Consider the following 7,469-nt stretch of genomic DNA (forward strand, 5'->3'; position numbering starts at 1 on the left):
TTAAAATTGGGAAAAGCTTCAGATTTGTGAGAGAAAATGAAGAGTCAGACCTTGGAGAATGTCTCTAAGCAAGTTCAAAAATCATAGACCCACGTTCTCTCTGTTTCTGATAAGTTTGGGCTGAACAACCCTTGTGCCTTCCTTTCTTGGGGTGGCCTGGTGTGAACCCAAGCCCCCAGAGAAGCTGGTTGAATAGAAGGATGTCAGTAGAGGGGTAAGCTCTCACAGATTTCTGCCCATCCAGTATGGTACATGAAAAAGCCCAGCAAGTTTCCTAGAGTTCAAGTGAGAGCAGTGAAAAACGAATGGTGGGTAAGCTAAAGACTTCACCTGGCATCGTTGGTGTGAGGAAGACAGCGTATGGCTGGCATCAGCCTGGTGATCAAAGGGTAGATAATACACCAGAGATCAGTGCCAAGCATCAAAGATTGGTGAGAATGTACATCTTGATAGAGGTCAGTAGATGATGGAGGATTGCTGTAGACCAGGCTGACCTGCTCCTCAATTTTAGAGGGATAAGTAAGCTGCCTGGATTTTAGATTATCCCTAGGTAGGATAAGTATATGAAATAAGACTGAATATATCCTGAATTTTAGAGAATGGGAGTTCAAGAGTTGGTAAAGTTCCATTTTAAGGAGAAAAAGTTTAGGTTATATCTGATGTGAGTTTCAGGGATGTGAAATTCACATTCAGAGGACACAGAATTCAAGCAAACAAATGGTCATATTTTTGTCCTTATTTTCCTCTGTCTCACAAAAGCATTTGAGACACTTCTTTAGCAGGGTCATTACAGTTTTCCTGTAAAGTGCCAGGTGATAGTATTTTAGACTTTGGCTGCTCAACAGTCTCGGTTGCAACTATTCAACTTTTCTGTTTTAGCATAAAACTGATTGTTCGCTCAGGAGCTGTCCGAAAACAGGTGGGGGTGGAAGGTTGGAGAGTGTGGTGGGAGGATGGTCAGATTTGGCTCATGGGTCACAGTTCTGCTGATTCCTTTTTACTAGGATTCCACATTATACGCCCACATTTTTTTCTTGTTCCTTCCTTGTCAGTCTCTTTGCTGGCTATTCTATCTCTACTGCATTTCTCTTTGTTATCAGCCCTCTTCCCTCTGCTTATAAAACTAGTCCCTAGCTGATGTCATTCATTCCTATAGACTTTTATTTTCTTAAATTCTACACTTTTTAGAATTTTGGTAGAGAGACAAATTGATTACAATCCCAAGTTTATGGCTGTTTATTGTTGTTAATTTATGTAAGGACCTGCAGTTTAAATTTCATTGTTAATTTCTTTTCCATTGTATTTCTGTCATCTATTGTCCTCATCTCCATTCTGCTGGCGTTTCTAGATAGATGACCTTATCCTCTGGAAAGAATGACAGTTTTACATTTTCCTTTTCAACCTCTATAACACCTATGCATTTTCTTTGTTTATAGGATTATCTGGGTAGTGGATTTGCCACTTACCGATTGTATTAGTTAGGGTCTAATTGGTAGATAGAAACCACAAAGATTTTTTTGAATTTAAAAATAATTTTAAAAAGAAACAATTAATATAAGAAATTATTAACAGGGTATTGGACTAACAGGAGATTGATTAGAAGTAAAACCACTAATAAATAAATAAATAAATAGAAGAATAGCAGGTATAGGAAATAGCCACTACCCACTAGGTATAAGAAACAATATCCAAGGAATAAAAAAGGTGAAATCTGGATGCCCCTTCCCATCCTGAGACAGTCTGGATTTCTTTGGAGACGGTGCAGCAGTAGCTTCCTGTAGGGCAGAGATGTTCACAAGACTGCAAGGACACTCAAGGGGATTCCAGAAAAGTTCCAGGGAAAGTCATCCACCGTGAGGTGCCACGTTGGCAGCATTTACTGAGAAGCCCCTCTCTGAGCTGCTGGGGGAAGCTGCTCTGGGGAACCGCCGTACTTTGGAACTCACTGTGACGCTGCCCCAAGGCAGTTCCCTAGAGAAGCCGTGGATGGGGCGGTGCTGGGCTGGCTGGCAGGATTCTGTTGTGTAGCCACCCAAGAGGGCGCCTGGAGAAGCTGCCCATGGTAGGCCCCATGCTGGTGATCCTTTACCAAAAAGCCTTCTAAGAGGAAGCTGGTAGCAGCTATCTGTGGGGAATTGCCATGTGCTGCTGTCTGGTGGGTGTTGCTGGAGCCATGTGCTACAGAAGCCACACATACTACAGGAGCCTCCTTCTGCAGAGGCTGTGCTGCATATGCTACAGGGGTTGTCTAGTGCAGTACCAGAACCAGGATGAGAACCCCTTTCTCTTCCAGTGTGCCTTCAGCACCTTCTATGGACAAAGTTCAATACTATGTAGCTACAAAAGAAAAAATGTACAGGGTTAAGGGCTGAATGGTGTCTCCTAAAATCTGCATGTGGAAGTTTCCACTCCTAGTACCTCAGGATGGCACTGTGTTTGGAGATAAGATCTTTAAACAGGTGATTGAGGCTAGCTGAGTTCACTAGGATGGCAGCTGATCCAATATGACTAATGTCCTTATAGGAAGAAATTAGGACACAGACATGTACAGGGAGAAGACCATGTAGTGACACGAGAAGACAGCCATCTGCAAGCCAAGGAGACAGGCCTCAATTAAACCAAGCCTGCCAACACCTTGATCTCAGACTTCTAGCCTCCAGAACAGAAAATCAATTCCTGTTGTTTAAGTTGCCTGCTTGTGGTATTTGTTATGGAAACTACAGAAAACTAATACCCAGGGTCTGTTTCTATCCAGGATACCAGGCAATGGAGGGTAGATTTGAAGCTGAGACATTACAAATTGGTAACTGACACACTAGGTTTATAAGCCTGAGAAACTTTGAAAATCTCCTGAGCCTGTTTTCTTATCTGTAAAAATGGAATTCTTGCCAGAATCAAAGGCTCTTTTCAAACTCTTAAGAATTACTTCCCTTTTGTTTCTGGTTATCAACCTCTTGACAGAGACTTCCTTATTCACAGAAGCAGTGTCAGGTAGAGCTCAATCTTTGAAATCAGAAAAACCTGCTCATTTTAGCACTTACAGGCTCTGTGACCTTGGCCAAGTCACTTACTTCTCTGGTCCTCGCATTCTTCATATGGAAATTGAGGGTTCTAATATTTACCTCATTGTGATGATGTGATGATGAAATGAGAGAATATGAATAGAACACTTAGTTCTGTGCTTGATGCATAAGTAGAGCTGGGTAAATTGCAGATATTCTTTTTGTAATTTCAGTATCTAAAGGGATGACTCTCTCACATGATATGTGAAACTTGTGTTTGTTACAATGAATTGATGGGAACCCTTCAATGGGAGAACTTCAGACATAACAACTGTCTGTGTGTGTGTGTGTGTGTGTGTGTGTGTTAGAGGTAACAGTTTTAGACAGAGAAAGGATCTACTTGGTACCTTTCAAATCACAAAATGTTCCTGCTTGCTTACAGTGAAGCAGTTGCAGATGATCATCCAAGATCATCACTTTTCTATCATTAAAAGAGAAGGTAGATGTCTTTGAACAGTGAAGAAAGAAATAAAATCTTAAAATAAACACAGAAATAATTTAGAGTTCACTCAAAAGAGTGAGAAGCTGGAGAAAATACAGTCATTGTAAATCCCTGAGAAAGAAACTAGCAACAAAGAGCAGGAAATCCATCAAGCCTCGACTTGTTTTCAGAAAATCCCTAATTAAATCACAAAATTGAAATCTGACAGACACAAAACAAAATCTGATTTTAATGACTTTGTCAACCCCACAGCTTTTGTTTTGGGGGCAGTTTTAAGATGGGCTTTCCTACTGTTTTATATTTTAGAATCTTTCTTCTTATGATAATGCATCAGGAAACGATAAGTTTATTTTAAATCTTACATCTTAAACAAGGTCAAGCCAGGTCTTATGTCTTCAATAAAGCAACTGTTTCCAGCTGAACTTGTGTATTAGTGATGAGGCGTTAAGTAAACACAAGACTTTTCAACACCAGAGCAGGAAGAGAAAACACACCATTAGATATTAAGATTTCTTTTTTTTTTAAGTTATACTTTAAGTTCTAGGGTACATGTGCACAACGTGCAGGTTTGTTACATATGTATGCATGTGCCATGTTGGTGTGCTGCACCCATTAACTCATGATTTACATTAGGTAAGATATTGAGATTTCTAACGCTAAGTGAACAGAACCAAAATTTGTAAAATTAAAAATGTTGCTACTAATTTTTCCTCTCAAGGAGCAGGCAGTCACACACACACATAATTACAAGACTGACTGCTTAATATCCTCTTAACCACAGAAAGTGACTCTGTTTATGTGAGGAAATAGAAGCCAAGTAGAAAGGTCATTACATTGGGTCTGCAGCTTTCACTCCTAATATGTGAGTCTCATTTATAAGTCAATAATCCTTTTAAGTTGCCTTAGATTCCAAGTGGAAAATGCTTTCACCCTCTGTACTGTGGTGACTTAAAGCCACTGTGAGATACTATGTAATGTTGTTTCACTAAGAATCCCAACTTACTTCAGTAGCTTTTAATTGTGTTGTTGAGCTGTCTTGGCTTGTGAGTAAAATGAATGCTGTCACTGCTTTCTGGAAGTTTAACTCTTTTGTTTATCAACTGTTCTTTGTTGTCTTCTTGATAATTTATTTTGCTTTTATAAAAGTTACCTGGAAGGCCAAAGTAGTTTAAGAAACACAGGTCTTGCAACCCAGAAGTGAAAACTTTCAAGCTTTTAATTTAGTTATGTTCATTTGATATTTACTAAGTATGAACCATACATAAGGTCTCATGATGCATTAAGTGACAAGAAATGAGTAAGAAAATTTGTTTTCAAGAAGCTGTAGTTTAATAAGGAGAATGAGTTAAGAATACAAATGTCTACAATTTGAAGTTCTATGTACATATAGGAGAAGAAGAAGAAAAAAACTTTGTTCTGAGTTCAATGATTCACTAGGTGTGGTAGCTAATGCCTGTAATCCCAGCACTTTGGGAGGCTGAGGTAGGAGGATTGCTTGAACCCAGGAGTTCAAGACCAGCCTGGGCAAAAAAGCAGGATTCCTTTTCTATGAAAGAAAAAGAAAGAAAGGAAAGGAAAGGAAAGAAGGGAAGGGGAAGGGGAAGGGGAAGGGAAGAAGCCAGGTGTGGTGGCACATGCCCATAGACCTAGCTACATGGGAGGCTGAGGTGGGAGGATTGCTTGAGCCCAGGAGGTCAAGGCTGCAGTGAGCCATGACTGCACCACTGCACTCCAGCCTGGACAACAGAGTGAGACTCTATAAAAAAAAAAAAAGTGCAAAGATTCAAAGAAGCTGTGTTTATGTTAGGGGGAAGGAAAAAAGCTTCACAGGCCTTAAAGAAAGGTGGAAATGTGCAACAAAGATGCAGATACACATGGGAGTAAGTGAATTCATGAGTCAAAGTGAAGATGGGATTAAAACCCAGGCCTGCCCCAAGCTGGAGCCCAAGCAATAGAAGCAGATGAATTTCAAAAGCAGTCACAGGTCAGGTTGTGAAGGGTTTTAAATATGGTATTTTCCTGCCAAAATTAGTAACGTGATCAAGTCACAGGGCCAGAAGGAAGATTACTCCGGTGGTAGAGGAGGACTACTATGGCCAATAGGCATTGAGAAGAGAGAGTAAGACAAAGATACACGGTGTAATTTAGACATCACATGCTTTGGATATAAGTATATTGTATGTTGATTAGTTAAGGATGTAACTAGTCTCCTGGAACAAATCGTGAATTAATACCCAAAACCATGGGTTCAAATCCTGTTTTGGCACCGAAATATGTGGGCTTAGTAAGAATAAATAAATGAATGAGTGAGTGCCAGTTATGTACTCCCTGTAACACTCACAGCAATTCTTTAAATAGGCATCAGTAACTTCGTTAGACAGATTAGGAACCAAGGCACAGAGAATGTAGGTAACTTGCCAAATGTCAGAGAATGGATAAGTAGCAGCGTTTTAGGATTTGAATAAAATATTTCCAACTAAAGCCTGTGTTCTTCCAACCCTAGGTTTGAATTAATTCCTCCTTTGCGTTAGCCCCATGACTTTTTCACATTCTTAACACCTCAGTTTCTTTATCAATAAAACGGGGATCATAACCGCAAGCCTGCTGGATCCTTATCAAAATTAAATTAAAATGATTGTACTGTAGTTCAGGCTCCATAAACTTAGCTTTTAAAGGAAGGAAGAAATTAAAGAGTTTATAAAAGAAGTTATATAAAACTTGTTTAAATAATGATACTTTCTTGTTTCCCAAGAAAAGTTTTACTATTTGCCAGTGATTAAAAAGAAACCCAAATTTTTATTTTAATCCTTGTTACTGATCTATAACTCATTTGTAGTTCTTATTTATTCTCCCAGATTTTTTAATAATTTCTCTACTGCAGGCTATATGCTGTATATCAAGCAAAATCCCTGTAATATCCCTAAACGTAAACATGTGACTGCTCTGAGCATACGTAGCGTAAGCACACTCAAAGCACTTCATTAATATTGTATATTAAATATAACTCACTTTACTCTTTATGGTGAAAGATTAGGTGACACTGAATTGATTTTCCTTCTCACTTATTTGGTTTTCCTATGCTTTGAGAGTGCATATTTCCAGGTGGTTCTGGTAGAAAATTAGATATATACTATGGAGCAATGTATTAAATATATAAATATCTACATAGATGTATTTTCAAAATGTAGTGTTCATAAAAAATAAAAAAGGATAAGTATATTAAAAACCCAATTTATACACACTAAAAATGTATGTGCACTAAAAACACGCATTTTGAAAGAACACATACAAACAAAATCACGTTAAATTCATTAGAATATTTGTCTGCTGTAGGGGGAAGGGCATAGACTTTGGGAATATAATGGTGCTATAGTTTGGATATTTGACCCTCCACATCTCATGTTGAAATTTGACCCTCAGTGTTGAAGTGGAGCCTAACTGCCAAGAATTTGGGTCATGGGGACAGATCCCTCATGAATAGGTTAATGCCCTCCCTGGGGGAAGTGAGTGAGTTCTCACTCTATTTGTTCCTATGACAGCTGGTTAGTAAAAAGAGCCTGGCACCTTCCTCTCATCTCTCTCTCTTGCTCCCTCTCTTAGCATGTGACCTCTGCACATGCTGGCTCCCTTTCTTCTTCTGCCCGGAAGCAGCCTGAAGCCTTCACCAGAAGTACACCATGCTTCTCGTGCAGCCCACAGAACCAGGAGCCAAATAAACCTCATGTATATATCCTTTGTGTTGCCATAGAGGCATACCTGAATATGGGTAATTTATATATTCGTATATATATATTCTTATTTTATGTTTTATTGTATTTTATATATTATATATAGTATAATATAATATATAATATATTGTAATTTACTCCTACATTGTGTCAGTGTGTTTACTTTAGGACCTAGATAGGTCCTAAAGTAGATCTAGGTCTCTCTCTATATATATAAAATATAATATTATAGAAATA

The sequence above is a fragment of the Colobus angolensis genome, unplaced genomic scaffold, assembly GCF_000951035.1.
Source record: "Colobus angolensis palliatus isolate OR3802 unplaced genomic scaffold, Cang.pa_1.0 Scaffold360, whole genome shotgun sequence".
Taxonomy (NCBI): domain Eukaryota; kingdom Metazoa; phylum Chordata; class Mammalia; order Primates; family Cercopithecidae; genus Colobus; species Colobus angolensis.